This window comes from Silene latifolia, chromosome 5 (genome assembly GCF_048544455.1).
Source record: "Silene latifolia isolate original U9 population chromosome 5, ASM4854445v1, whole genome shotgun sequence".
In the NCBI taxonomy this organism is placed as follows: domain Eukaryota; kingdom Viridiplantae; phylum Streptophyta; class Magnoliopsida; order Caryophyllales; family Caryophyllaceae; genus Silene; species Silene latifolia.
The window spans coordinates 84,564,739-84,572,604 of NC_133530.1; the positions used below are offsets into that span (position 1 = coordinate 84,564,739).

Below are 7,866 nucleotides of genomic sequence, written 5' to 3' on the forward strand. Positions count from 1 at the left end.
TGTTTTGTTTTTGAGTTTGGAAGTTTGGTTGTTGTGATTTTTGTTGGAAGGTTGGGTTTTGGACATTTTGAGAGCCATAAGAGAAGTTTGGGTGGGCTCTTAATCCGGGGTGATATTGGTTGTTGTTGAATGCTTGCTTGGCCGGACTAGACTCCCATATCCCGTTCACTTGCTCCATACAACTTCCATCTCCAACCACCAAGGGACACTCATTGGGCGGGTGTCCTTGGTCTCCACAAAGCTCACAACTATAGACTTGGTTCCTCATACAAGAATTGCTAGATGTCTTGCTTGAGCTCATCAAGGCTACTTGTTGCTTAAGCTCTTCTATCATCTCTTTCACTTCCACATTGTTGGCCGATTCGACCGTTGACTTCCCTTTCCTCTTGTGCCTATCATTGTTCCAATGAAAGGTACGAGAAGCCATTTCTTCAATAAGCTCTTTTGCCGTCTTGTGGTCTATCTTATCCAATGCTCCCTTCCCCGAGCCGGAATCAAGGTTCATCTTCATATCATTGTTTAACCCTTCATAGAAATTGTTGATGAGCTCGTCATCTCCAATACCGTGGTGAGGACATAGCCTTTGGAGGCCCTTGTACCTCTCCCATGCTTCATAAAGGGTCTCATCTTCTTGTTGGGTGAACCCTTGGAGCTCACTCTTGATTTTTGCGGTTCGTTGGGGTGGGAAATACTTGTTGAGAAAAGCCTTAGAGACATCATCCCAAGTCCGAAGAGAGTCGGGTTCACAACTTTTAAGCCACTCCTTGGCACTTCCCCTCAAAGAGTAAGGGAAAAGCCTAAGGCGTACGGCATCTTCCGTGACTCCATTGGCCTTGAACATGTCACAACTATCCAAGAACTCGTTGAGATGCTCGTTGGGGTTTTCGGTGGCTCCCCCTCCAAATTGGTTCCCTTGGACAAGTTGTAGCAAGGTGGCTTTCACATCAAAATTGTTGGCTTGAATAGGTGGCTTCACAATACTCGGATTCACCACCTGTTTCGGAGCCAAGTTATCTCTCATAGGAACCGCGGCCATTGTTACTTCCGTTTCCGGTGTTGCAAAAGGATTTTCGAAAGTTTCAAAGACCCGTGGTCCTTCTTGAAGGTTCTCAATTACTGGATTTTCTTGAGGAATTGGTGTTTCTATAAGCCCTCTTCTACGAAGCGAATTTAGTCTTCTCGCGGTTGCTTCGATCTCGTGGTCAATCGGACGTACGGGTTGGCCTCTTCGAGATCTCCTAACCATGCAAGAAATCCTACACACTCAAGAGAGGGATTAGAAACAAAAGACTTAGTCTAAACAAGAATGAAAACAATTAATATCTAGCCGAACTCCCCGGCAACGGCGCCAAAAACTTGATGGTTATCAAATAATACCTCGCAAGTGCACGATTTTATCGTTGTACACTATTAAGGGTCGATCCCACAAGGAGTTGAAAAGATTACTAATTGTTCTAATCCGATCGTTTAGCTAAGTCGAAAATAAAAGATGATGGTTGATATACTAATGCTACCTAAAATGAAATGAGATGCAATCTAAACAAAAGCAAGGTAAATGAGCAACAACGAAAGATAAGTTGTAATTCAAATGATTAAAAAGGCCTAGGACTCGGTTCTTCCCAAACTATTCGCAATTCCACATAATTAAATCCCTAGGCTAATCACAAGGGTAGTTAGGTGAGGAGGTGACGGCTCTAATTCGCCTAAGACCCCCCTCTCGGGTTCGAAATAGGACACTAGCTCTACCCACCAACCCCCCTCTCGGGTTCGAAGGTCGGAATCCCTAACTCTATACCCGACTACCCCAAAAACATGCATTTTCCCAAGGTAGTCCGATAATTGCTAAGGTCATTAAGCCCCATCAATTCCCGGGTCATCCCACTCCCTCTCTCGAGGGTCGATTTCAAACGCTAATTTAGAGGTGTCCTACCCCGGTTCTCCCTTTCGGTCTCAACCGGGGTCAACAATAGGGTCAAAACTCGGGTATCCAAATCACAACCTAACCAACTCTCGTTGGTGGTCGAGGGTCGTAAGTCAACACTACCCAAGAGTCAACCCATAACCCAAGTCATTCCTCTAAACTACCCTCACCAATTTCCCCAAATAATTAGCCTTTATGAAATTCAATTAATGAAATTACTCATGTTTGGTCAAACCGAGCCCTAGTGGAAGACTACTCACTAATCATGGTCCTAATTCCAAAATAAACAATAAAGATGGAAGCTTTGGTCACAAACATGGTGAGAAGATGAAATTCACTACTAAACATGCAACAATCTAACAATGGGTATAAGGAAAGATGATTTAATCTAATAATGAGAGTGATTAACCCTAAAGACCCAATCTTTAACCAAATCAACTCAAAGATTAAGTCTTTGAGGACAACTACCCAAGGATGAACAAATGAAAGAGGAACAAAGGAAAGATGAACAATGAAAAGATGAATAGTGATGAAATCAACAACAACAAACAAACAACAACAATAATTTCAACATAAACATTCAAACAAACATGAAGAAAGAACAAGATGTAAACAAATGAAAATAAGGAGAGAAATAATACCAATCCAAAGCAAGAAAGGAAATAGAATAGAACCAATAAATATAAACCTTCAATCTTGTTCTTACAACCCAACTTCAATCCCAAATTAATTGAAGAACTAGCTTAATTAGGGAATGATTAGCAAAATAATTAACAAAGTTTTAAACTTGAAAGGGTAAATATTCTGGATCTAGGGTTGTGTGTCAAAGGGTTTAAGGAGAGGGGTATTTATAGGCTTGTACAAGATTAGGAAGAAAAGAGGAAGAAAAGCCCAAAATCCCGTCTGCTGCGTTTTGCCGGTCCACCGGCAGCCGGTGGTCCTACCGGCAAAACCGTGCAAGGTTTTAAAAATAGCTGGCATCTGTGTTTTGCCGGTGGGCCGGTTGCCGGCCTGCCGGCAAAACACCTTCTTCAGGACTTCTTCTTATCTCTGATGTGTGAAATGCCGGTTGGCCGGCTGCCGGTGCTCCTACCGGCAGCGAGGCCAAGCTTGTTTTTCCTCCAATTCTTCTTTTAATTCCAGTTGCTGTGCTTTACCGGTGGGCCGGTTGCCGGCCTACCGGCAAAGCACCTTCTTCAGGTTTTCTTCAAAGTTCTTGGGTGATCCTCTGAGGTGTGTTTTGCCGGTGGCTAGACCGGCTGCCGGTCTGCCGGCAAAACACACTCTTCTTCATTTCTTCACTCTTTCTTCATGTAAAGGCAATGGGGTGCCCTTCTTGCCCCAATTCCTCCATACTTGGGCCGTTTCCTACAAAAGGACACACAAGGTAACAAGTACGGGCATTGGGCACAAAAATGCAAGGAAAAACACCCAAAACCGACTCGATATGAGTCGGTTTGCATAAAAGAAAGAGGGAATTAGAAGTAAATTAATCGTATATCAGGCATGTTACCAAGCATAGTAGTAGCATGCCTATAGTTGTATAAATGACCCTCCGTCTGCAAAATTTAACAAGTACAATTCTTGCTAAAATTAAACTAATACTAAACAAATTGAAATTGTGTCTCTTCTTGCTAAAATTAAACTAATGCTAAAGTTAAAATTGAAGAAATACTTACAAGTAGCATGTTGTCCGCCGCATTCGGATAGAAATTATTTACCTCTACTTCACCATTCCACCAACAAGTCAATGGAAAATTATTTATCTCCATTGTAAATAATCAAACTAAATACAAACTATATCAACCAAGCTACTAATTTGAACTATCAAAGTAACAAACTAAGCTAAAAACAATTACAAAACTAAGCACAAAATAATTACTAAATTGGGGGAAAAATTACTTAAGTATGCACGAAAATTAGTAAACTAGGGTTGAATTATTACCTTTAGATGAATATAGGATGAATTAGGTTGATGGAAATGAATTGATTGAAAGAAATTTGGTGGATTTTGGGTGAGAAATTGGGTTTTTCGCACAACTAGGGTTTCGGGTTTGTAGAGAGCAATTGGGGATTTTTTTGTTCAATAGAATGAATGAAGATTCCCGTGTTTTTTTTTATAGACCCAGCAAAGCCGCTATACTTCTTAGCGGCTTATGGTTTTTTTTTTTTTTTTTTTTTTTTGAAAATTACACAAAGCCGCTAATAATCTCAGCGGCTTTGCCTGTATTTTTTGAATTTACAAATCCAAGAGCTACTTTGGATTGTGCAAGCTTTTTTTTCCCAAATCCACAAGCAAAGCCGCTAATAACCTCAGCGGCTTATGGGGTTTGCTTTTTTTTTATTTTTTTGAAAAGTTGACAAAGCCGCTAAGAACCTTCGCGGCTTTACCTCTTATTTTTGCAATTTTTGAGTCCAGTGTACTGGATTGTGGAAAGTGGTTGCGTAGTAAAAAAAAGAAGGAAAGCCGCTAAGAACCTCAGCGGCTTTGTTGAAAATCTGCGGAAAAAAAAAAGTGTTGACGTGGACCTAGAAACGTAAATAGTTTCAACTCAACACTAATTACCTAATTAGTTTGCTTAATAACGCTAATAAACCAAAAAATTCCGATGATGGTTTTATATTCTGAAACGGTTTTACAACGAGTCTTTATATTCGATTATTCATTCCTGTCAGCATTTTGCAGAGTAGGTGATTAGTAATATTTGATTATGTAAAGAGTTTTTGTTTATGCATGGTTTGTTGTTCAGTGAGAACAAATGATCAACATATATACGATTTTAAAATGCAGGGTAGGTGATTAGTAATATTTAATTATGTTACCACCCATTTAAACACTTCACCAAAGACATAGACGAATCTGAGTAACATAGCTTGAACTTGCAAACATAATTTGAGATTTGATAATAATACTCAGCTACAGTGTTGCCTACTTGCCTTTCACATTAACAATACTGAAGCTTAGATTTCACTTATCAAACGCTACTTTGCCTTTGCTCCTGTGTTGTCCTTGTATCTGCCAAAGCAATTGAACCACATTGATCATCGTCAGTCGTTCAACCCCTTTCTGTGCGACACATTTCAATGCAAGTCCTGCAACCTGTCGGATCTCATCTTCCGGTGCTTGTTCCAACACTTCGCTATCTATCATCTCCATCATCCCATTTTCTTCAACAGTTGAAACGAAGATATCAACCAAGTCGGTACCATGTCTAGCCATTGTAATAGGATGTTTTCCCGTCAACAGCTCCAATAACAAAACCCCGAAACTATAAACATCACACTTCTCTCAGAACCTCGCTTTCAACATACTCGGGATCAATATATCCTGGACTTCCTAAAGCCGCCCAATTTCGATTGTCTCCCCGGGTGTAAGCGTCACCGAATACCCAAAATTCGACAACTTTGCTTGAAACGACTGATCGAGAAGTATACTGAATGATTGAACATCCCTGTGCACCACTGGCCTCGAAAGAGCATTATGCATATAAGATAAAGCATACGCAGTACCAGTTGCGACCCTTAATCGATCAGACCATTTTATACGATTGGTATATGAGTATAGATGTTTAAAGAGGCTTCCATTAGGCAAGTTGTGGAGTCTATTGATCGAATACGAAAGAGGGGGGGGGGGGGTGAATTGAGTATTAAAAACGATGACCGCTTTTTCGAAATATATGATATAAATTAATTACTTGATTTTATTGATTAAAATCAACTAATTAAATTATTAACAATAAATGCAAAATCGAAATAACAATAATAAAGAGAGAGAGAAAGAGAGACACACAGGATTTTGAAGTGGTTCAGTTTCACAAGTCGAAACCTACGTCCACTATTCTCGATTAATAATTTTTAGTACCTTTCTCCGGATTACAAAAATTACCAATCCACTCGTATAATCAACTATATGATTATAACTCAGATTGAGTATCGCTAAATACTCTAAGTTGCTCTTACGTTAATAAGAAAAATACAACGATAAATACTAATCTCACGTTATGCGAGTGAGTATACTATCCTTGTGTATTTAAAATCCAATAACGATTTTTCTTCGAGTGATTGACAAATTTGATGCGTGATTTTTGTATAAGCAAATATGAAAATAAGAATTAAAGCTCAAATGATTTTTGCTTAAAAATATTTTTCTCTCTTTGAAATTTGTAGATGTGTGTGTCAACAATTAATGTTGAATGAATGAGAGTATTTATAGTAGAGTAAATTAGGGTTTGGAATATTCTGGAACTAGGGCATAGGAATGTTCTGGAAATAAATAACTTGATGAACAAGTAGGAAGCAAAGGAAGGAGTTTGGCCTCCCTAGGGATTCGGCCACCCTAGGGTTTCGGCCTCCTAGAGCTCGGCCCACCTAGGGTTCGGCCACCTAGGGTTTGGCCGGCCTCTAGGCCTCCATCGGTCCAATACTTGCTTCTTTAGCCCGCAACAAATCGAGATAGAATTTAGTTAAAGCCCTAGGTTGCATGACGATATAAATATCGTATTACAAACCAATAGTTTATTTAACTTAAATTCTAATTAATTAATTCCAACCAAAATAAATACTCTCTTATTTTTATAAACCATTAAAAATATATTTTCCAAAAATTAACGCATCATTTTTGTCTAGCAATGAAGTTATGTCTATTAGGTCATAACTTCACTAACCTTTAAATCAAACAAAGTAAAACCATTACCGGATGACGACCTATACTAACTAATCTTCAGTAGATCTTCAGTACACGAATCGTCTCTTCACAAGTCTCTCATCTTGAGTCTCGTGGTTGATTTCCAATCTTGATCTCGCTTGAAAACATCGATCAAGTATATTTGAAGTTGTACCTCCTTGGTCCAAACTTCAAGCTTGCGTCTTGTAATTGTTCCTTTCTAAATTAAAACTTAAGCACACAATTACACGCATATGTTTATATATTAAGTTCACATACAAATCATTACTGTCATTATCAAAACAATTAATTAGGACTAAAGGTCCAACAAATTCCCCCTTTTTGATGATGACAAGTCTCCTATGATTTGTGTCTAAGTCTAGTTCCCCCTCAACATAATACTTCCCAAATTATAGAACAGTTGAGCGTAGAAACTAATAATCTCTTCAAAGTTATAACTATAGAACGCCATGAGAGAATTAACTTGAGACGGTCGCAAATCATAAAAACAATTCCCCCTCTTGGCATCATTGAAAAGATAAGAACAAACATAAAACGACCAGAATAATATATTATGAACCAAGAAATAATCATGAAAATCATATTATATTAAACGCACTCTAGTTCTTAATTAGCATAATAATATTATAAACTGAAATCACACAAGGAATAATGCGGAATTGAAAAAGCGTGAGTTCTTACCGCGGCCTTACAAACACTGAGATTTGAACAGACTCAGAGTGAGTTCTTACCGCGGCCTTACAAACACTGTCGAGGCGCGTTTCAAACCGTGATAACACGGTCTTGATGTGAGCATTGCTAACTTCACTTGGTCCACTAGTATCAATTCTCCTTTGCTTTGTAATTAGGTCAAACAATTCTTCCAATTTCTTGTCTTGTTCATTAATTCGTCCAAGAATAGAAGTAAAGTTTGAGTCCATCTTTGAATCCAACATATCAAGATTCACATTGCTTTTTCCTTCTTTTTCTCCTTTTTCTCCTTTTATCTCAAAACCTAATTCGTTGCCATTAATAACGAGCTTCATATAAGATAGATAAAGATCGCTCATCTCGTCATTAGTGATAACTCCATAACTCTGCTTCCCAATTACTCCTTTCTTCTCTAAAATTCGTGAGATCCAATTCCCATAAGGCAGACTTAAAGTAGAAGCAAAATCCTCCATCTTAGCCGTTACACTAGCTTGTATAATTTTATGAAACACAAGCAAGGGTAGACTAACCTTTTCTCCTTCAAGCCAAGCCTTCATAATAATCATCTCAT

At 38.6% G+C, this 7,866-nt stretch overlaps 1 non-coding gene across 1 annotated transcript; it reads left to right on the top strand.

Moving 5' to 3' along the window:
- Positions 1-560: 560 nt before the first annotated feature.
- On the top strand, positions 561-667 carry LOC141658074 (small nucleolar RNA R71). The gene has a single exon (XR_012548983.1). It is a non-coding gene; the product is annotated as a small nucleolar RNA R71 (small nucleolar RNA).
- The last annotated feature ends 7,199 nt before the right edge of the window (positions 668-7,866 follow it).